Below are 23,999 nucleotides of genomic sequence, written 5' to 3'. Positions count from 1 at the left end.
TATTCTGACTGAAAAGGTCAAAACATTCTGTTTTGAAGGATGGTTTTTCTGAGTGTTTGTTTGCCTCAGCAGGAACAATCCAGCAGAAATGTGGCAAATTCACAAAACGTTTTCATGTTGCTGAATCTATGTTTTTGCCAAAAAAAAAAAAAAAAGGCAGCTAGAGCTGTTCCCATCTCTCCTTCCAAACTATTACAGAAATTAGAGTGAAATGGTACTGATTAAGATAGGGCTAGGGGGGGCATCACCCTTGCAGTAACTCTATCCAAGGCAACGGATTTACATGAGAGCCAATTCTTGGCTCTTGGTATTTACTAAGCCTATAGCCTTCAGCAGTTCATTTTCAGAACATTCTTCTTCAATGACATGAGGGTGGAATATCACAGATAATGGCCCCAATGTTTATAAAAGACAAAAGAAGCAAGATTTACTCAAACAACAACATGCAGCCTAGGCAGCGCTGAACCAGAGAAATCAGAGCTGTGGGTGCATATGGGCAGTAGGTCCGTTGTGGTCCATAGCCAACTGGTCAGGAGAACAACATCAACACATACCTGATACGGACTTCTCTTTGGCTTCCCCTCAGTCATCTCTCCCTTTTTGTTATTTTTCTTTTATTTGCTATGTCAGGTCTTTCAGCTATTAATTTCTATGTGCATTAACCCAACTCCTAGAGGTTTCATTCTTTCATTTTGCCATCCTGTGGCAGTTCCACTTCCCGTGCAGCCAAGCTAGGTTATCCAGCAGCCAAACTTCCTACATGGGAGTGAGAGAGTGGAGACCCATATGAAAAAAACATGAATCTTTCAGACAGGGGCATGTGCCCTTCCAAAGAGCGCACATGGTTCCAAAGGGGATGCAGAGGAATTAGCATTAAAATAATGTGTCGGTTATGCGAGTTAAAGAATACGCATAGCTGGAAAACACACTCCCCCATAAACTGGAAAATATCAGCTATTGTGGGCTATTTGCCAAGGATTCAAATTCTCATGAACAAGCTCCTCTGAGCTCATTTGAAAATCCTCGTGAACTCTGCTGCCATTCACCCATTAGGTTCAGGATGAAACAAAAGCCTGGAAGCTGCAGAGGAACCAGAGGGCTGCCAGCCCTCCCAGATCCAAGCGTGGGACTCAGCCGAGCTCTCCCTACCCCACAGAAAGCAGATGACATGGTGCCTGGGCTCATTCTGTCCATCCCTCATGGGGTAGGAGCAGAGGCAGGAATAAACTTGCTTTTTCTGTGGGCTTTCACGGTGTGAAAGGTGTCAGGAGAAAAAACTAGGTGTCCGCATCCATATTTGCAAGCAAGCCCAGGCCCAAGCCTGTTCTCCAGTTTCAGCTTGCCAGCTGTCTACATCGTGGGCACACAACTGTAGCTCCTAACTGAGCCTGATTTCTCTAAATGAGGCAAAATGGTGCACCTGAGTGCATTAGCCATCCGTTAGTCCATCAGCAAGTCCTTGGGCCCTTTTCTTCCTGTGCCAGCTTTTGAAAGAAGCCAGACGTGGTAAGTTTCTTCCGAAGCACATGGACCATGAGGCTGGATGACATGAAACACTTTCCTGGGTCTTGCTGTTCTGCAGAGCTTGTTTTCATGTCAGTCAGGAGCATGGGGCCCTGCTTACACCCTGCCATGCCCCCCATGGTCATAAAAAATGTGCTTTGGGTTTCACGTGCATTTAATTTTGCTTGGCTATGTTACCAGCTATATGCGCATGTGGCACTACTTGTAGGTACACGTGTATGTGTGTCAGCTTAGGTGAAGTGAACTGAGCGTGCAGTGGTGGGGCAAATGCTCCGCATTGCACAAGCTCCCTTAGGTGAGGAGGGAGTGTTGGACCCCCCGCCACAAAGCGCTTATTTGATTTCATTTCAGATAAGGACATTCCAAAGTTAAAATCCAAAGCTTGATAACGATGATGAAAAATGAAACTGGCATTGAATGCTCACTACCATTCCTATGCTCGTTACCATTCCTTTTTTTTTTTTTTCCTTACAAAGTAATGAGCAAGATCTTTCTAAATGAAAAATAAAATGTGATACCTCAGCAAGGAGGAAAACTCCAAGGTTAGGCTCAGCCCCTTGGCATCCTTGCTGAGCAGCTGTATTGCCACTGCTGGGAAATGATTCAGAGATGGTCTGTGTGCATGTCCATACCTATGCAAAGCTGAGAAAATAAAAGACCCTCAGCTAGGGCTGTAACCTAGATGAAGCATCACCTTTCCAATCCCCAAGCACCCAGGAGTTTCAATGATTTCCTCCAAAGCCACAGAGTGGAGTCCAATGCCACCCTCCAGCCATGGCAGTGACACATGCAGGTGGCAATAGCATTTGCTCTGAGATGTGCTCATAAAATCTGTCACCTCCTGGCTTTCTGTTGAGCAGATTTTCACAGCTCCAGCTGCAAAAGTCAAATGTGCTTTGTGTTTTCCCCCAGTGCAGGGTGAGACTGGAGACCTGAGGGCATGGCTGAGTCTGGGTGACCCTGGCTGGGCTGTAGCTCTTTACAGGGGAAAAATACTGAGGAAAGATTAGTAATGTCTAGTGTTCTTTTTTTTTTAATTTTTTTTTTGGTTGGTTGGTTAGTAGTTTTTTGTTGTTTTGAAGGGCTGCTGAGGTTTTATTTGGGAAAAAAAAAAAACAAAAAACAGTCAAGATCAATCTACTTTAGCCACAGATCTCACATAGGCTTACAGAGAAGCATTTCAGGCTGCTGTCTGCACAAAGGAGGTTTGATCTTTCAAAACTTGCTTTGTGAAAATCCCTTTCCCGGTTTGTGACAGAAAAGCAGTGCTTAATTTAGATGGAGATTGCTGGGAAGGCCACAAAGTACCTGCCACTGCTGTCCTCCCTCAGCCCCAAAAAACACAGGAAGGTAACTCAGGGAGAGGGATATTGGTGATTTCTTTGCTGCTATTTCAGTGTATAGTTTGCAAATTGTAATTTTAGGAGTGTCCTGATGATGTGGTCCAGTGACATACAACCAGAAGTGCATCATCTGCAGAAAGAGCAGAATTCCACTTGTGGATTTGAGATGTGCCGTGTTAGAAGTCCCCAAGTCAGAGCATCTTTCTGAAAATGAAAAAGCTTAAAAGAGAAGAGAGATTTAAAGGTAAGGGACAGTCATGGACTCATAGAAGGAGTACCATTCTGCCCCTTCCCCAAGCCTGCCTTTAATATTTCATTATCGGCACTAATGACTGATTATGCGTCTCCAGTCTTTTCGAACTTTAATAATTTCTGTACCGACATGCTTTACCGCTTTCCGGGGGAAATGTTATCTGAAGTGTGAAATTAACCATTCTTTTGTTATGAAATCACTGCTTGGCCATAGCTACTAAATAGTTTCAAACCTGAAACATATTTGAACAGTTTCCAAGTTCATCTAGAGCATGACCTTGTGTGTTTTAATAATTATAATTTCCTAAGTAAAGTACAACTCTAGAACCAGAGAGAAAAATGTACAGACAGCTGCAAGGGTGGGGATGGCTGGCTCTAATGATGAGCTTTACAAATACAGCAGGAGGAAGGCAATAAATCTCCAAAATCAAAATGCCTTCTCATTTTAACCCCTGGTATGCTGCAGTGCCATGATGATACAAAGGAGCAGACCTTCCCGCAGGCTGCCTTGATGGCAGTGGAGATGGGAGACGTGGAGAGAGAATAAGGAGGAGGAGGAGAAATAGGTATCAGGTTGATCTTTCTTTTCCCAGCAAGCCACTCCTGTTTCAGATGTTTATCTCCTGCATACTGGTGTAAATCAGCTGAAAGCAGCTAGATTTGCCCCTGCTCTGCAGAAATGTGAGCTGTGATCAGGCGCACAGTCGCGGTATGCGTGCACATGTGAGTAATCCCATTGGAATCAAGGACTTGAAAGAGGAGCGCGCACATGAGTAATGTTTTGTAGATACAAGGGCTGGAATCTGGGCCACATGGCTCAGGACAAAGAGACGTGTCAGTTCTGCATAAATAACACAGGCATTCAACTTCAAAACTCCAACCTACTTAGCAGGGGCTAAAGTCACTCTTTCCACCTCGGGTCTAGGGGAGCAGGGACCAGGGCAGGGGGTGACCTTCTCAGCCATGGCAGCAGCTGGAGCCAGGATAAGTGCAGATGTTAGGTGCTCCTGATACCCAGGGAGAGACTGGGTGCTCAACAGCCCTTTTGCCCAATGCCTGCATGCTCCGATGGGGCAAGGAATGTGATCCTCGTTGTGCAAGCAAGGAAGTGCCATGTTTTGTGGTGTGGTCTTTCTTGGAAGGGCCTTCTTAGCAGATAGGTACCGTCCCTGCTGCAGGGGAATGTGTACCATAGCAGGAGGAAATAGCCCCTGTTTCTCCTCCAGGCACTTTCCCTCTGTGTAACAATCACCTCCTAAAGCCGCAATGAAACAGGGTTAAAAATAAATAAAAGGAGAGAGCCAGAGCAACAGACCACCCAGTTCAGGGTGCATTTATCAGGCATGCATCGCTCCATGTGATATAAGGCTTCTCTTAGCCACTTCTGGGAGATTTTACCAGGAATATGACTAACACAACACTTGGCAAAGCAAAGACTAATAGTGTGATTGTTCTGTCGGCTTCTCCCCTTCTTGAGTAATATCGTGCTGAGCAGTGTTCGAGTTAGCAATCTGAAAGGCCTTTTCATTATTGTATCGAAAACTCCTCTGACTGCGGATCTCTTAATCAAAGGACTTTTATGTAAAGTCACATTTTTTCCAAAACCAGAAAAGTTCAGGCTCAGAGCATAAACATTAGACTCATTATTTAGAAATAGCAAGTAAGTCCTCTGGGTTCTGGTATCAGATCAAAGCTAAAAAATTAAATTGCTTCAGAAAAAAAAAATTAGCTCATTTTGGGAATCAGCATATTTCTTGTTTGCTTTTTCATTATGTAGCTAAAAAAAGGAATAGTGAGATTCTGTCGGTGGTTTTCAAGTGTTTTCCAAAACTGGAAGGATGCTGCATGCTAAGTACTTCCACAGTCTGTGGAGGCAGAAAATATTTTGTTGACATGACAATAAAAACATTCTGCAGACTTATCAAATTATTTTCCCCTTCACCACTCGTAGCCACAAGAAAGCAGTGAGAGCACCACACTCCTGTGGAAAAGAAACCTGCACTCAGCTGGCGGTGCCTTTGAACTGAAGTGCTGGAGCATGCCCCAACACGTGGAGGAAGAAGTTTCCATCCAGGTTGTTGGCGAGAATTGGGCAATGGCCCCGCCTGGCCTTGTGGTGCTGTGCCAAAGGAATTGCTGCTTCTAGTGCTGCACAGAGGTAGTTAATATTTTTAAGAGTTTTAGCCCCGCTACTCCAGTCACCAATGCTTTTTCTCTCTTCTTCCTGCCCGTGGCCTCCACCTGCTTTTTCAGGCTGTGGACACATGAATGGTGGAATTGGCTCTCGGCACAGATGGAGGAAGGAGATGTGGGATGGAGGAGAGCCACGCCAGGCAGGTCAGCCATGGCCAGAACAGTCACTTTCTCCATCACAAACAAATCCCATGCTGGAGACCCACTGCTACCAACAGTGGTTCCCACTACCCCAGAGCTGTATACAGGGTGCTTGCTCCCACACTGACCATGGGGAACCTCAGGAGATGGGGGAACCAGCGATTGGAATTTGGGGTTGCTTTGCTTTTTACCATTTTCTTCCTGATTTATTTATTCATTTTACCTGACAGCAGTTACCGACTGTGCTCACATGGGGAAAAAAGACCAACTCCTGATGATTTTTATGAACTTTGCAAGTGCCTCGGAGAGAGGTGGGACTCTCAAGAAATACCAAAGTGAGCAGATTGCTGAGGGCTGAGGAATGGCAGAAATGCCCACGTTTTCTGTCTGTGACACCGTTGCTGATGGGAATCATTTAATCACACAGCAAGACCGGTTCAGGGTACACTTACACCAGTTCTTAAGACATTTCACAGAATCACAGAACGGTGATTCTCCCTTCCCCCTAATTCTTCCTTCTAAGGTCAGCATTCATCTGCCTAACTTCTGCCCAAGTTATTGTGATGAGCGTTTGCTATGGGCTTGTCAGTCAAAGACCTGTGGCCAAGCAGTAGGAGATAGGAGGCCCAAGGACACAGGTGGGTGAACCTTGGTCCTCCAGCTTTTACAGAATGGGAGACAAGTGGCTGTCAGGCTCAGAGCCATGCCAAGAGAAAGGCACCTGCTACAGCAAGGGAATGTAATTGGACCTTGTAATCTCCATAACATGGGAACCAATTACACAGAAATCCAAGCTTCAGCAGGCAAGACTACACTCTGGTGTTAGCTGGTCTCCAGCAAACGGCTGCTCTGTGCACGGTAAAGGTTAGCACTCAGCTGATGCTGAGTTGGCAGCTATACTGAAACCTCTGGAATTAATATTCTGTCTTGGGTAAGGAAGAACAATGCTTATAAACGGCTTCTGGCAGCCCACGTCCATGCTCCCATTCAGCCTGTGACCTGTTATATGGGAAAGTGCTACTCAAGAAAGCAAATATAAATCAGTGTACAGTAGAAAAATAACAGGAAGCTTTGGCTCAAGTCAGGGAACCAGAGGACAACAGAGTCCAAGCTTATCTGCTAGTTCAGTGAAGTAGAGTGATTCTGTGTATCAAGGAAGGGAAAAGAGAAAGGCAGGCTCGCCTTCAGGCAGTTCTGGGCAAGGTGAAGAGACAGGCTGTTGGGAAGAAAAGGGCTCAAGGTGGTTCTTTCTTGTATGTCGTTTCCTTAACTGCATGCAATGCAGTCCAGTGGAGCTCACTGATCACCCCATCAGATCACTTTCCACAGCAGTGAGGTTGTGTGTTAAGGGCAGGTGAGCATTGCAAGCTGGTGCTGGAAGCCTAGCAAGCAGCTGGCAAAATGCAGCGTAGCCACAGCAGCTCTGTGCAGGCACCTCTGTCCTCCCACGGGGGTCTGGCCACAGAGACCCCCACGCTCCATTCAAGGGATAACACAGCATAGCTTCTGCACTGCTGCCCTCGTGTCATCGCAGAAAAGCTGTTTTCAAGGAAATGGGAATGCCACCAACACAAATTGCTCCGGTCTGAATTGTTTATAGACCTTCAGACAACATAAAAGTCAGAAGTGCAGTGTGGTTGTGGCCAGAATCACTCACTGCATTCTCACAGTGAGAGAGTTAAGGGTCAGTGCTAAAGAGAAGTTATTTTGTGTTTGGAGGAAACACACAACTTATTTTTCTTTCTTTAATGGAGTAAACTGGCCAAATCCGCAACTTAACTGCAGCAATCCACTTCAGACCCAGGAAGAAATTAATTTTATTTTATTTTAATCACAAATTTCAGAAGTTAAGGATAAGAAAGCATTGATTTAAAATAAATAAAAAAGAAAGGGTAAGATTTTATGACTTTATACTTAAAAGCATCTGATTTTCTGTAATGATGGAAATAAGGACTTTATGAGACTTATTATGAGAAGCACATAGTCACTCTAAGATTCAGGATAGACTAAAAATTCTGGTTCTCTGAAACTCTGAAGTGGTCACATAAACATTCTTTAAAATGTGGCATGTCTGCCTTTTTGCAGATGGCAGAGATGCTCCACTTGCTTTTCAAGCCCAGCCTTCACCCTTTTCTCCCTCACTTGTTCCTTGCACACCTTGAGACCGGGCCTTCGCTCTTTGCTTCTGTGCCCTGAGCCCCTTTGAGCAGTTTTCGTACATTTCTGGGCTATCTGTTTCATATCTGAACCTATCCCTTCCCTTCCATATCTATAATTCTATAGTATCTCTTCTTTTTTGGTATTACTTACTTCTAATAACACCATAATTTTATTACAGAGCCCTGTCAACCTTTTAGGAACAAAGCTCCTGTGAAGGATGCTATACGAAACAGACTTCCATCACAGGCAAATATGAACTATGGCAAAGAGACAAGGAGGTTTTTTGATCATTATTTTTATCTAGAACAAATTACACATAATAACATAATAGTATTTTCTATCATATCCTGTTTCTCAGACAGGCAATTTTAAAAAAATTAATCTGTATTTTACTGCATCATCTAAGTATATCTGTGTCCCCCAAATAAGATACTTAAATGCGCATTAAAAATAAACAAATGACTGAATGTGGCCCTTGTTTCACTGCCCTTGACATAGCCTTAGAAACTCAAAACTTTTATATTGACTTAAGATAAGTGCCATAAGGCCATTAAGCAATCCATTGTTCTTATGGTACCCAATAATCTAGTCTTTTTATTTAAATATGATAGGAAGTAATCCCAGAGCCAATGAAAGCATGGAACCAGCTAGGTGTTACGTTCCACAAATACTGTATTGCATAGAAGAGTTCAGCTCCTTATCTGGAAAACAGTTGGCTGTGACCGTATTAAACAATTATATATTATCAGTTTTACTTGGCAACATTTATGTGTCAAAATGTATCATGGGTTTCACAGCTTAGTTCCAGAAATAGGCTGTGATCTCGGTGACATCATACTTCTCAGTAAAACCCTTTTTCGCTTTTCTTCCTTTCATAAACACTTGTATTCCCGGCATTCCCAGCCCTGCTCTGAACCTACGCAGACGAGTAAGGCAGAACAAGCTCTTCCCACAGTCTGGCTCTACGGCGTGCAAATAGGTTGGAAAATTTGCCAAAACAGTGCTGCTCTCTGGATGACAAACAAGAACCATGGTGGCTCTGCTAAGGTAGAGGAGGAAAAACACAGAGACCTTGGTGGAGAAAATTTAAAACGCTAACCATTGTGCAATGAGGAGACACGAAAGTCTGTTAATGATTGAATCAGGCTGCCAGTTCGCTGCATTACGTAAAGGGATAAGAATGTGTTATGACTGGGAGGTGCACCTCCAGTAACTCAAACAACATCCATGGATGTGCTGCTCAGATAGCTTAGCCTGGGGCATGGAGGAGATGTCATATGGTGAAAGATTAGGAAAAGCTAGGAGTGGAGAGAACTGAAAGTCTCCTCTCAGAAGCCTAATTGGGATTTTCAAATAGTAAGCAACTGGATTCTTAAAAACTAAGAGGTAGAAAGTGGCATTGTGAAACCATATTGCAACATTCAATTAAGTTGAAGTTGCAAACAGCTACGCAACTGTCTGTTGTGTTGAAGCATGGAGTCTGGGTGCCGTTTTGATGATTCATGATCAAATATCACACTGTCTTCTCAATTTTTTCACAATTTTTTTTTCCTAATAGGAAAAAATATTATATATATTCATAATATACATAATATATATATATGTATATGTATAATATACTATATATTTTTCCTAATAGGAAAAAAAATAAATTCTAGAATTTTTATAACTTTTAAAGAAGAAACGATATAAGGTATTCTTCTCTCTTTATTTTAATCATTTCTTTCAAAATAATAAGAAAGGATAGAGTATAATTAAAAATATATAACTAGTTGTCGTGGCAAACTCAAGGACTTCATGAACTAAGACAGAGGCCACAAGATTTTCCTTTATTTTGAAAGACTAGTTTCCCAGGTCTCGGTGTAACTGCAATTTACCTTGAAAGTCTAGAAAAATATTTTCAAAGTTATAAGCTGAGGGAAACATGTAAGAAAAGAAAAAAAAAAAAAAAAGGAAAAGTTTTCTCAGGAATCACTTAGGAAAACTAATCTAAAACAACTAACCTAAATTTTTAGTGAAGTGTTTGGACCGCATTAAACTCTGGGGCAACATTACTCAAGTTTTAGCTATTACAGTTTTTATTTAATTTATTTTGGAAAAGAATTAAGCAACAATAAAGTTTAAGCACTTTCGACACAAGTTGGAGAGAAGCTGAATAGCGTACTTTAAGGCTCTTCAATTTTTTTGGAAGCTCCTTTGTGCTTCTTCATACAAACTGCTCTTCACTGGACAATCAGCATCTGAATTTTGGAATGTTCTTATTGATTCCTACAAAAGTTTGGAAGTGGCACTGTTTTTTTCTATGACACTGGGAGGCCCAAAGTAAAGATATATATAAGATTTAATTTCTTGTTTTTTTTTTTTTTCTTTTTCATTTCTCTCTCTTTTTTTTGTCTTTTTTTTTTTTTTTCCAAAAGCCAGAGGCAAAATAAAAAGAGAGAAGGGAAAAATACAGTGGAATTGCAGAACAAACAAGATGGCAAAATAACAAAACTATTTTTCAATAAGCTGGGAATTTACATCAGTATGCAGTTCTTGGAGGAGAAGCAGTTTCTGTGAGCTGGCCAGATTCCCCATTGCAGACATATGGACACCTGGAAGAAAAGACAAAAGAAAGTTTTATCCCTGTATAATCCTAAGGTTACATTTTTTGTGACAAGCACAAGTACTCCTTATTAAAGAAAGCATGAAAGATTGCAGAAAATGTAAACTGCAGTTTTCACTGGTTAAGCGACAAAGAAGCATAAAACGGGGTCTTTATTCTCCCTGTGTAGGATAACTCTGCAAACATTGATGGGGCTACAGTGTTGGAAAGGTTTTTTTGAGAGGAGTGTCCAGCTGGTGAAAATAAAATATACTGAGAAAAATGCAGAGGAGATGTGGAGGGAGAGCAGGAAAAAATGCTGTAAATAAAAGCTATATTTGAATTAATCTGTTCTTGATCTTTAATGAATTATGTTTCCTAAGGGCAGAGAGGAATACCTGTTGAAGATTCAGAAGATATTTTCCAGAGTCTGAAGGGTTTTCCCTGAGGCTGAATGGGAACAGAGCTGGACTCACCGGAGGAAAAACAGAAGATTAATGAGGAAACCTACAAAAGAGAAAAGAGAGGCAAAAGTATCTTTCTCTCACTGGGACTGAACAAGGGATAGAGGAGGATTAGAAGCTAAATATTGTTCATGTGCCAACTTTTTTTTTTTTTTTAATTCCAATCTAAGCTATGGAAAGCTCCTTAGCTCTGCGATTCTTTTCCTGGTCTTTCTAAACCTCAGTCAGTTAGTTGTTAATTCTCTAGCATCATTATATGAATCTATTACATGGAAGCTAGGACTGGCTGTGAGGCTGATGAGAGGGAGCTCTGGAGCACCACGGCTTCTCCTTGAGAGGTGACAGAGCATGTGCCAGCAGCATGATGTTGTGGGGGTCCAGGAGAGGCCAGGCAAGAGGTAAAGGGAGCACTTGTTGAACTTCTTTAGTTTGAGAGCATCTGAATTATGCCTAAGCATTAGCAATTGGTCCCAGCTGCTTTACAGGTTTCTCTGGTAGCTCTGGGTGCTCTTGCTGATGACCTCTGTGGCGAATAAACTTCTGTAAATGAAGCAATAGCAAAAGAGCTGGTGTGCCTCATCTGAGTTGTGTGTGCTATTAAAAGCATTTATTTTGTTAGTCATCTCTTCTTTTTGGGATCCAGTGGGGCTCTGCACGAAAATCTCCCTTCATACAGACAGTCTGGAACAAGACATTCAGTGCTTCCTAAGACTTTCACAGGAGCTGAATTTGTAGAAAATCAAGTGGGACAGTGGGGAAATCTCAGGTCCTCTTAATGCATCAAAAAGGAAGGAGGAAGGAGTATGTCTTCCCCTTCCCTTCCAGAGATTTTCTTTAAAACAGAGTGGTTCTATTTTGGGCAAAGTATGTGCTAATGCGTGTGGAAGTGCGTCACTCAACTAGATTTCATCCACCACTTGCGACACTCATTTCTTAAGGGAAATGTGTTTTGCCATCAAGACTTACAGCAGCAGTATTACCTGTCCTCATTTTCATACTCCATGAGCTGCAACGACCTCAACTTAAACAGCAAGGCAGCTATTATAAGGCAGTATGTGATTATCTGAAGGCAATATAAAACAGTCACACAGGTTGCAGGTGTTTTACTGGAGTGGTTCAGAGGCACTCTCTCATTAGGGCTTGACACAGATGTGTTTGTACATTTTAGAACTCATACTGAATTGCCAAACCTCTTAACACGTGCTCACTGGGTCCCTCGTGAAGCACTTGGACAGGTTGAATGTATGTCTCAGTGTTTCCTGGGGTGCAGTTCATGTTGTTCTACATTCAGATTTGGACTGTTTAGACCCTCTTACAAAGATCTGTAGAATGCATTTCAAATGCACCATCAGCCCATGTCCCAGTGTCACAAGTTTGTCAGAGCATTGCTTAGCCCCTGGGATGACCAAGTCTCTGGCACTGTAAGGATGGGGAACGCAACCACCTAAATGGTATCTTTGAGCACTGAGCTTTGTTTCTTGTACACAGCCTGAGGAAAGCACAGAATCTACCAGGAAAAGGCATTTCTCTTCATGGTTAGAAGCAAATGCTTTTACGATAACTGCATGTTCTTGGTGAAGGCAAAAATAGTGAATAATCTACAGTCTTGAATAGTGATGTTTTGGAAAGCTGCTTCTTCCTACCATCACAATGGAAACAGGCATTGTAGGAACTGGTAGAAGTTTAACTCCACAGATCTTGTATTCGTTCAGCCACAAGTTACAGATACAGCTGAACCTGCTTGTATCCTGCATATAGCAAAAAGGAGATGCGCTCATGTCAGACACATTCCCTGTCAGTAGGACCTGCCACATTCAGGTAAAATTGTATTTGAGAACCAGTGAGTGCAACATGGTTCCAAAAAAAAAAGTGGTAGTACAGTCCCCTAGTTCTCCAAAATGCTGATATTTAACAACAGCCAAAAAAATAAGTCTGGTTACTTCAATCTGTGATTCCCTCATAAGTGGATGAATTGGCCTGAGGATCTTTGCCAGCACAGAACTTTACCTGAAGCACCACCATGTCTGTAATGTTTAATATTCTGCTGCAGCTGTGCAACACTGTGCCCAAGTTAGTACTTTGAGCATCAACAGGCTGAATGTGAAGGCACTTGCATGTTAGCTGTGATGTCAGAAAATGGCAACCTTGCAACTGGGAACTATGACCAAGATTCTGCAGCTTTGGCCAGCCCTGAACTGCTGTGTTTATGACTGCTGCAAGGTTTGCATCCTAGAAGGATTTGGTCAGACTCTTCACATTTATTATGTTCTGGATCAGGGAAAATGTAAGCCAGAGAAGCTGCCTGTGCAGCCATGCTGAAGGATGATTTTCTACATAAGCATAGGTGAAGGAAGACAGGTTTGGAGAGTTTTGATTTGTTCCAGTTGCTCAAAGGGTTCTAGGTACCCTGAAATATGTGAAGGGTCCATGAAAGAACCAGTCATACTGAGTCACTGATTTAAATAGAGAGACAATAGTTAAAATTGATGCAGAAGAGCAAAAGGAGGTTTCTGCCAACCTAGTCACTGGAGTTTGCTACACAACGAGTACTGTAGCAGGGCACCTCTGGCCCATACATCACACCCACACTGGATGGCTTCTCCATACCAGAAGTGGAGCTGGAGGGGACAGGTAGTTACACTCATGACCTATCATGAACATTGGATTTACACAGTCACATGCGTCCTGCTGTCCTTGGATGTCACAAGTCAACAAGTGTCAAGAAAATGCATTTGTCAAACACGTCTGTTGACTTTTCAGAACAAGTTGCACAGATGCTCACCTTTCTTTTTGGGAAAAAAAAAAAGAAAAAAAAAAGATTGTTTTGCAGCCAACATTGCTATAAGAGCTCAGGAACAAATAAATGTGTGGCACACCTCCAAGGGGTTTTCCCCCTTTTTTTTTCACAATTGACAAAGAAGCCAATGTTGTTTAAAAGCAAGGCAGGATGACAAATCCATGCATGTGCTCTACCTTGTAGCTGTCTGAGCCTGCTGTTGCAGAGTTTTCTTAAGAACGACAGCATTATTACATGTTTCCTGGCAGAGACAATCTAAATTGATGCCCATTTTCTTCACTCTGCCCTGGGAACTGCAAGGAAAAAAATAATCTATTGTACCCCGGATGGATTAAAACAGGAAATATCATCTAAAATGTTGGAAAAGCAGGTTGACAAGCAAAAAAAAAAATAAAATAATAATTCAAATCCTACCAGTGGACATATTTATTTTGCAGTTTCATAAAGTGGGTATAAAACCAGAATAAACTCAGCAGAGTGATTGTGATCTCTTATGCTGAGTTGTATCCCAAATTACTTCAGTTTTTTCAGTGCCATTGTTTGGGATGCCTACCAGCATGGAATAGTTGAGTGGGGACTGATTTTTTAGAAGTCTAAAATGCTAGCGGAGGAAATCTTGGCCAATTAGAAAAGACACAGACAGGTACCCATCAAACATTCACAGCATAGTCTTGATCTTTTTTGGGATCTTCCTAATAGCAAATGACAAATTAACCTACTCTATCTCACTCGGGAATCACTAGGGCTTGTACACAAAGGAAACCAAGCTGTGGCATGGAGAGATCCCACACAGCCCATTGCAGCCAGAAAGAACTGCTCCTCTGCCTCGTTAGCTGCTATCATGCATCTGAAATTTCCCATCGGTAGGGAGGCAGGCTTGAAAGTTAATCTGGAAGGGCTACAAGGAGTTTGCTGCTGAAGCTGCTACTGTGAAGTTACGATCTGATAAGAGGGAGAGACAAACCAGAGCCGGCTAATAGCTCTCTTCCTCCTCCTGGTTCTGCCACTTACCTCTGGCTGCCCTTAGCCTAGATTGTGTGTTAGGACAGAGAAATATGGATTTGCAATTGCATGAAAACTCCTAGTAACCTCTGACAATATTGCCGGCTTCTCATGTCTCAGAAGCCTACTTAAATTACAATAAAACACTCCAAAAATTTCCCCCCTGTACCTCCTGTTTCCTGTAATTAGAATTACACTCTGCCCTCTCCTAATGACTGTAAGTTTATTAGCTACCCACATATCGAGCAATTCCTGCAGGAAGATCCATGGCTGTGTGAGAAAGAGCAGTACTGAGAGAGCTGGAGAAGAGTTTACACCTAGAAGAAGGGTCTCATAGCATCCCCGTTGAAATTTGATGAGGACTGATAACCTTTCACTCTTTTGGTGAAGAGTGGAATATGTCCTTGGACAATTCTGTGAAATGGAACCATCTGGACATAGTCCTGGGAAGCTGTGCTAAGTGACCCATCTTGAGTAAGGGGGTTGTGCATGAGGACCTCCAGAGGTCCCTTCCAACCTCAGCCATTCCGTGACTGCAAACCTGCTAATGAACTTTATTTTGTTCAATCTATGCAATTTCTCACTTCCCTCAGTTACTGGTTTCATGTATTAAAAGAAAAAACAGCCTTTTTCTTCACATATGTCTTGTGCTGAGACCGACCAGTAAATCTGATGTCACTCTTCATTTGGCCCATATATATATATGTTATATATTATTATATACACACATGTATTATTTATTTTTTTCAGGAGAGTTGGGAACCAGGGACTAGCATGTCTTTTCTAACTAGAGTATCTCTTCTATTTTGCTTCCTGGGGCTAAATATTTTATATCATTTTCTCCTGCCTTTCACTGGCAATTTTCCCATTGACACGCTGGGTGGTAACATGGACTCACTGAATTCAAACTCCCACTTGGACTCAGTGGAGCCAGAATTTCAGCCTGTCATATTGTCCTAGGTCAACTCTAATATTCACGTCTTTTTAAAAATGTCATGTAGGTCCCCTAACACCACCTTTCCCACTGAAATAACTGATTTAGGAAGATCTGTCTTTGGATCTTTTCTTGGAAAATATTATTAACTGAATTCAGAGGGATGTATATTTTAAAGAATGAAGATTTTGTTAGATGATCTGGTCTGATCTATCATATGACTCACTCCATGTCATTTCAGCTAGGGTGTTCTCTAACTTCTTGATTAAAAAATGTCTTATCTGTAGGCATCTAGTCACCATCTGAAGACTTCAGAAGACAGACGGTTAAACAGCACTCCTCCATCCCTTTGCTGTAATTTTCTTCTTAGCTGTCATGCTGTTATGTCCTCTTTCCAACATCAGTGAATACAGAACTAAATACGGGATTTATGGAAAACTTAGTAATTTAGGATTGAAATCAGTGATATCTCTCAAAATTAGGGACATGTGAAACATCACCAGATATTACAATATTTTTAATTTAGGGAGAGAATTCAAGTAGGGTCATTTAGGAAAATAAACAAATGTGTTTTTTTCACATTGCTGAGATTTTGACTTTGTTTTTGAGTTATCAAAACATGTCAAATAGCTCTGAGTCTAATGAGAATTCTACACACCAAAACCAAGCTATGTTTATAAATGACAATGGCTGAAAAATATGGATATTGAGTGCCTGATGAAAGTGTGTTGATCACTTCATTTTTCGAAAAGTAAAGAAGAGATTTTGCTGTAAATCATGTCAAAGGATCTTTTCCATATCACTTTCCTGTGTAATTAACAATATTTTTTAAGTGCAGAGGTATTTAATTTGTGGTTCATCCTGAAGTAGGATGTTGTTTATATACATACGACACTCAGAGAATGAAAGCCATAAACCGGACAGTCTAGTTTGTGACTGGAAAAAAGAAATTACATTTGCACTTATGCTTTGTTTTCACTACAGGAAAACAAGAAGCTCATTTATAAATCAATCCAGTCATTGCTAGCTTGATTTATTAGTTATTGCCCATAAATCCATGGAGACAACAAACAAATCTATTTCAAAAATGAGTTAGTCACAACTATTATACCTACCCTATCTCCACTAGTAGTTGACTATTTCAGAGTGAAAACATACAATATTTTCCTCCAGTTAAGGCACAATATAAGATCAGGAGGAAGATATGGAAAAAGTTCAGCAAGGATTACTCTTTAAGAGGGACAGATTGCTCATTAGTGGGTGCAATAGACTTATCACCACTGAAAGAACAAAACTTAGTGATTGTATCTAAGAAGTATGAATGTTTTCCTTGTCAAATGTCATTCCCTTTAGAATTTGGCAATAGTTACTTAATATATTTTTTCTTTCATGTGAAATTAAGTTGGGCTGCGACTCCATATGTAATCTTTTTCTCATGATGGTAGTATAATTTGACATATCAACTGTATATTTATAATGCAAATAAACTTCGTTGTGACTCCCCAAAGGGATCTGATCTAAATCTCATTGAAAGAAAAATGGAAAGAGTCCCATTGACTTCTCTGATCTTTGGTCAAACTATTGTAGCTTTAGAATTCTTTTGTTTTCCTCCTTTATGCCTTGAATCCGGAAACCACACATATTTTAAATCTGTGTATTTGAGTAATCTCTTGTTTTGTTCTCATTATTTCACAAAGTGTTAGATGTGCACTTACAATGTAAAACTGAACAATTATCATGTTGTTTCAGTGTTATTATCTTGGCAGGAGAGCACACAAGTATGACAATGCTAAAAGCTCAAATTTACATCAGATTGCATGGACCAACTCTTGCAGGCAGGTAACTCTGCTGATTTCTCCAGCATTGAAATCAGTTACAGGGGAGCAGAATTTGGCCCCATCTCTGCAAAATAACTGTGGCTTTCTTAGCAGTCTGATCATGTCATAATTCACTTTAATGCTTGTGTATACTAGCTCAAGGGCTTATATAATTATTACTCCTGTCTCATCACGAAAAGGAGATAAATCACACCTGAATACAAGAGTAGGAACTTGTTGTTTTGTTTAGATTTTAAACATTTTAAAATCATTATTAAATGAGCAAATTATATATGCCCTGCAGTAGAGGGTAGAAGTCAAAGCTATCTGGTTAATTCTTAGTACTACTGCTCTGAATTTTGAAGATAATTTTTTGAGAGTTTTTAATCTCATTAGAAGGAAACATTAACATGGTTGTGATGAATTTATCCAAATGTAATGCATGGAGTAAAAAACAAAGAGAAACTCATTGGACATAAACTACAGTCCAGTTGGATTTGAGAATGTTTCATAGATAAATTAGTACTTTATCCCAAGCCACATGTTATCATATTCATAAGGGACTCTAATTACACAGACATCCGTTAGGAGTGTATTTACAGAAACATTTCCGAATAACCCAGATGACCACTTCTAGTTAAGATAAAGTCCTAGAAGGTGGGTCTCGACTAACTGGGGAGGCACAGATTTCAGCATTAGCTGGGTCTGGAGCTGAAAAGGAAGTAATGGAAAATCAAATGTTCTATGAAACCAAAAGCCACAAAAGGTAGACATCTAGGGCTTGATTTAAACCCTACGGAAGTGAAGGAAAAGGATCACTTTGACTTCCATAGCCTTATATCAAGGTCTTCTGAGGTATGCAAATGGAAGTATTAAAACACTGGGGTGTGATATAACATGGAAGAGCCTGAAGACATATAATGGCATACTACAAGATGTCTTATTAAGGAACCATGCCGTGCTGATGCAGAAGCACCAACCAAGCTGTTTCCAGTCACTCCGCAGTTAAGAGTAAAATGCACAGTTCCCTCCCTACATCCATTACAGATATATTCAGACCTCTGCTGCTAGCAGTGATGTTCAACTTCATGATTTCTTCTGATTCATTGGATTTTTTAATGCTTGTGAAGATAACTTTTATAAACACCTCAGTTATCAGTTGATGTAGGAACTGTATGGAGTAGGAGTATGGGGCTATAGAAGGTAGGTTCTTTTTAATCTTTTCCTTATGCTTTATGTTAATGATCTTGATTTTCTTTCTTCAGCAGTGAACTTATCTTTTTCTACAGACAAATCAGCAGCATTTGTACTAAGACAGGTACTAAATGGCTGCACTATTCAGGGCCAGTTTTACTCTCTGGTCACAGTTAAAGCCAACTAAGTGTATAGTTCTAACATTCCCCATCTTCATAATGAACACATGATAATGATGACATGATAATTAGATCAGCTTTACCTCCTTTGAGGAAGAGGACAAGAGATGGGCTGATTGCTAACAACCTGCCTTCACTATTCCAGACAAAACCAAGTTTTGAGCCACTATGTCCACTTGTGCAATTTCTGCAAATCACTTGCTTTGAGTGGGAGTTACAGATATTTTTAAAATACAAAGTCTTAAAATTCCTCCTCTGTTGCATTGTGCAATTAGCAAAAAGAGATGAAGGCTCAGAAGACCATAGCCTCTTCACCACTTACTATGCTGCTTCAGTTATTCACATCAGATAGGTTCCTGGTATCTGCCTTTTCCCATGGTAGGGAAGACCTTTCCCTGTACTAATGGCAACATGAGGAATGGGGACCCCTGTTCTGAGGTTTATACCACTCTTCCCACACCCTGAAGCAAAAGCACGAGGATGTGGGAAGAGGGGGAGACAAGAGAAACTTACCATCTCAGGAACGTGCTGCCTGTTTGTCACGAGAGGTGTTTATTTACAATGCAATTAGGTTTTGTTTGTTACTAATTTAATTGTGGGGGTCCCTAATTTAGATAACACACCTGGTACAAAGTGGGCTTAAAGCAAGTCTTGCAGCAGTAGGGAGAAGAAAGGCAGAGCTGTGTGAATGGGTCCAGCCTCCAGGGCAGCAGGATGCTATCAGGCTACCTGGGTAAAAAAAGTACAGCTATGGAGAGGAGGGACTGGAAGGAGTGATTTATTCGCAGTTTGGCCTTAGACATGGTGCATGTTCAGACACGGGTATTTGGGACAGTGATTACCTCAGTTTTGGAGCTTTATCCTAACAGGCAGTATGAGCAGAAATGGTTCAGTTCATTTTACATAGGAGAATTACTTAATTGCAGCACGGACACCAAATTTGGGAATGACGTAAAGGCAGGTAACTTTGGTGGTCTCTAGGGGAATATGTGTTTAAAGGGCAAACAGGGCTTCAACAGTGTCCCAAAAATCATGGCAGTGTGGCAAGACTTTTGCCTTCATTTCTTACAGAAGAGGTTATGAAATGATGCCACCTGGCTTTCTCCATTTTCTAAGATTGTGGCTGCACCTGTTATAATGGTCCTCCTCAATGTATCTTTGCTAACATTAATCTGACCTGACACCAGCCATGGTTTTAGCTGGAAGATACTGGAGTTGATGTTAATTGACACGTCCTGGGTCCAAGGCCATTTTACCTTTGTGAAAACTAAATCTAAAGCAATACCACAAGTCTGGCATGTACTTTCATTGCAGCCCAACCTGAAACCTCAGGTTTAGATAAGTTTGTACCCTTCTGTATACTGTGTTATAGATTTCAGATAGGCTATAGCAATATTTCCGAACAGGACTGTCTGTGAACTGCTGTGAGCTGCTAAATCCAAATCAAAGTGACACCTCTAGCATCTGCTATGGTATTTTATAAGATAAGTAAAAGTCGGTAAGCCGAGTTTACATTAGTTATTCCCTACAGGAACAGTTTTGTCCGTAACAGTTATTTTGTATTTTTTATAAATATTACCCTCCATCATACTCCAATGAGACTGAAATACAGCTAAGTCATCTGCTTAAGATTTATCTATCACTATGCCATGCTGTAGTCACCTGCCAAAAAACCTTAGTTTTTTATCTTAATCCTTATCTTTTGTCAGAAGTTCGTTCTTTAGAGTTGAAACCTCTAGGCTTTTCTAATGAAATAAGGTTAGCAGGATTTATTGGAAAGCAAAAGGAAAATTGACTGAAAGCAATGAAGGCTGTGACTGAAAATTTGTGAGGATGATAGAGAGGAAAGGTGGTGACTGGTCCCACTGAAATGTTTTGACCAAGTTTGCAAAATCACAGTTGGCAACCACAGAGCATACAAGTACCCAAGGGAAGTATGGGTTAAAGGAAGAAATCTGGTGAAAGAACGTATCCTTTGTGCAGGGATGTTATGCATTTAACAGATCTCCACTGAGTTTCTTAATATCATGCCAGTAACTTTACAAAAAAAAAAAAAGTACTTAGAATTTCAATGTCAAAATGCTAGAAGGCATTCAGGCATTCCTCTGATTGCTAGTGTATGAGACGTTACTTCTGCCACAATAGTTTAAGTTTTGTGTTCTGCCTTTTCAGTGTTTTTATGGTGGACCTTTGTAATTGTTCTGGCTCCATTTGTTGTGCCAGAAACAGACATTAGTGGTCCATGAAAAGATAAGCTGAGGAGAGAGCCCTGCCATTTCACCACAGTTATAAATAAAGAAGTTTTGGTGAACCCTCCCTTCTTGATCATCAAGTCTTGTGCTCTACTAGGGACTGTGAGTGAAGCTGAGGAGAACAAAAATTGTTTCCCTGGCACTGATCTAAGGTAACTGTTTAGAATTTCAAGTCTGGATGTCAGGAAGGTGATGAATAAGAGCTGCACCACCTTGATGGATCTTGAAGTTTCACTGGAATTTCCCTTGCCTTGGAAAATGGAGTCCAGCCACCAAGAGAAATGCCACAGCTGTCTTCAGTGATGGACATTCAAAGAGATCCCTCTTTGCTAACTGCTAGTGTAGCTATGTCATGTATTTTCTGAGAAAGACTGGGGCCAAAGTTACTTATCCCATCTCCTGCAGTCCTTGCTCTAAAAGACTCTGGGTCAGAAAGCTTTGTGCAGCAGCTGCCCCAAGTACTCCATCTGCACTGGGCCATTTTTCTCCTCCTCAGGCAGCCCTTTCAGGAGCCTTTGCAAACCTTAATGCAGGACTAAACAACTGCTTTAACCTCACTGGGAAACTGAGCTTCAGGGAAGGTTAGGATTTGTTTACAATTTTAAAAGCATCTTTCAGAAAACTTTTTTATTCTTTCATGAACCACAGGGCATTAAACTTTAATTGATTATGTGGTGGGGTTTTTTTGATGAGCTTCTGTGACCAACAGAAATGGTCAGAGGAAATGAAACAAACAGAGTTTTGGCCCTTCTGAAGTCCACATTGTTGATGAATTGGCTTTTCTTCAGTAATGTGATGTTAATTTTCCAGCATACTTAAAACACTTCCACCAGACCTCTCAGCACTTGCAAATATTTTGCAAACAGGCCAACACCCCACACATTCAGTGACTCCTGGTCTACCTGAGAGAAGAGGATGGCTTCATAGATAAATTCAGTGGATAGGAACCAAGAAGTTCAAAAACTGCAGGGATTTCATGCATGAACCTGTACAAACCACTTAATCCCTTTTCACTTCAGGCTACAACTCTCCCAGCCACCTAAAACACTAAAGGTATTCTCGCACCAGCCTTTAACATCTTCACCGTGACATCTCCAGGAGACTTCTAGTCCAGTCTGGGGACATTTGCTGAATCCAAGACATAAATCCAGACTCACCACCACTTACCTCCCAACCCTGCTTCCTGCAGTGCGGTCGGAGTTTATCCACAGGAGCTGACCTCAAATCCTCCAGGAAGTCCAGCAGCAGCAATTGCTCTGTCCTCTGCTCTCAGCCAAAAAGACCTGTTTACCCTCACTCAGGCCTTTCCTTGGGACTTTGCTGGAATAATTTCCCCTTCAGTTATTGTTTGAAATACACAGGATCTCAAGAGTATTATGTTTTACTTTGCAATGTGTAGATCACATGGATTTCTGATATAAAATGTGATATAAATGTAGCGTTGCTGTTATTCTTGCATGGTTTTACCACCATGTTATGAAAGCTACTAATGGAACAGAAATGGTGTTAAACAAAAAATGAAGAAAAACATCTTCTCAGGACAACCTTTTAAAGAGGTTTTAAGAAAACACAGTGTTCATTATATGAAACAGATTGCTACATTTACTAAAAGGAAAATTATACAAAACATGCACACGCTTCAGAACAACTGACCTTTGAGCACACCACCTTGTGGTCACATACACTAAAGCAGGGAAAGATGTAGTATTTGCACTGACTTGACAGAGACGTTAGTAGGTACCTGGCAAATGAACCAGCGCACTTCCACTCCAAGCTCATTGGGGCTGGATGCTGTTCAGTAAACAGAGGTCTGCAGGAGCAGAAACATTCACAAATCAGACTAGCATTTTCCAAGTACATTCATGATTCTCTTTAATTTTCTTGAGTTCTCGTCTGAAAAGTTTTCAGAAAGAATAAATGAAAATAATAATTATTTCTCAAATAAGAGGAACACCAAGCTACACAGATCCCATTCACCCTTCTTGTTATAACTGGTTTCTTCCCCAGTCAAGTAACTCTGTCATAACTAGATCCCTTGCTGGCATTGTATTTGTGGTGTAGATGAGCCCTTATTGCAAAGGAAGAGCTGGAATTACATGAGTAATTACAGCTTAAGTACTTTAGTGGTTTAATACCTCCAAGGTGCTTTGGAGGATCTAATTTGGTCTTACACTTCAGTGACTGAGTCTACCAGATGCAAGAGCCATCTACTTCTTGTCACTTAAGCAATCAAAAGGAGTGGAACAATAAGAGTTGAGATGAGCTCTCCCCAGAGACGTTGGCAGGGATACTACTTGCCTAATGGGACTACTGTGATGGCTACATTCACAGTGTAAAGCTAAGTAGGAAGATGTTCATACCATGAAATGAAAAAAAAAAAAAAAGTAATGACTCTTAAAAGACTAGATGTGTTTGGAGTAGGAGTCTGTCTGCACATTTGATCTTATATTGCCAAGTGGTTCGTGGTCTTGTGTAAAAGAAGAGCTGTTATTAGCTTTTATATCCTGTAGGTTCATTATCCCTCCTCCCTAGCTCCTCACCTCAACTGACTTACAACAAGCACAATCTACCCTATCTGGAAGAAAAATAAACAGTTCTTGAACCCTCATGGTAAAAGCTGGTTTAGCTAGTGCTCCAAATCCCTGAACTGGGAGAAATGGAGTGATTTACAGTATGAGGAATCTTACAAGGAGTCTCTTACATCAGTATGTTGTAGATTTTATTCTATTCAAAATAACTTTCTCATCCTCCCAAGCATAAATCAATGAATCAGTAATTTACTGAGTCAGTCATATGCTAAATCTTTCAGTTGAAGGGGAGAGCTGAAAAGAAGTGTGCTTCAGGAGAACATTAATGTGTTACCTCTTTATTTGGTGCAATAATCATACTAATTAGGGTAACTTTTAATTAATCTATTTTCATCTAGATTAACTAAGAAAATTGCAGTTATTAACAATAAGAAATCTAATGGCTTACATACACTGTAGTGGATTTTAATAACAACAATGCTAACTACTAGAACTTGCACCCCACAAGGTTTTCAGAGTAAGCAAGTGGGTGTGTTGCACCCACTGGACAGACAGAAATGTCACTATTGTCCACATTGTTTTTATTCCCTCTCCATCTCCACAATAGCCCAACTCACTGTATACTTGCCTTCTTT

General features: G+C 40.9%; 1 long non-coding RNA gene across 2 annotated transcripts; it reads left to right on the top strand.

Moving 5' to 3' along the window:
* Positions 1–1,441: 1,441 nt before the first annotated feature.
* LOC310881774 lies at positions 1,442–11,770 on the top strand. 2 transcript variants are annotated; one of them, XR_014572585.1, is made up of 5 exons: positions 1,442–1,506; positions 2,949–3,111; positions 5,071–5,277; positions 5,373–8,660; positions 10,581–11,770. It is a non-coding gene; the product is annotated as an uncharacterized lncRNA (long non-coding RNA). The 2 variants fall into 2 exon arrangements; XR_014572586.1 differs by having other exon boundaries at positions 5,071–8,660.
* The last annotated feature ends 12,229 nt before the right edge of the window (positions 11,771–23,999 follow it).

The sequence above is a fragment of the Anser anser genome, assembly GCF_964211835.1.
Source record: "Anser anser genome assembly, chromosome: 15".
Lineage (NCBI taxonomy): Eukaryota > Metazoa > Chordata > Aves > Anseriformes > Anatidae > Anser > Anser anser.
The sequence above is the reverse complement of the archived record's forward strand: the minus strand, read 5'-3'. Positions and strand labels throughout refer to the sequence as shown.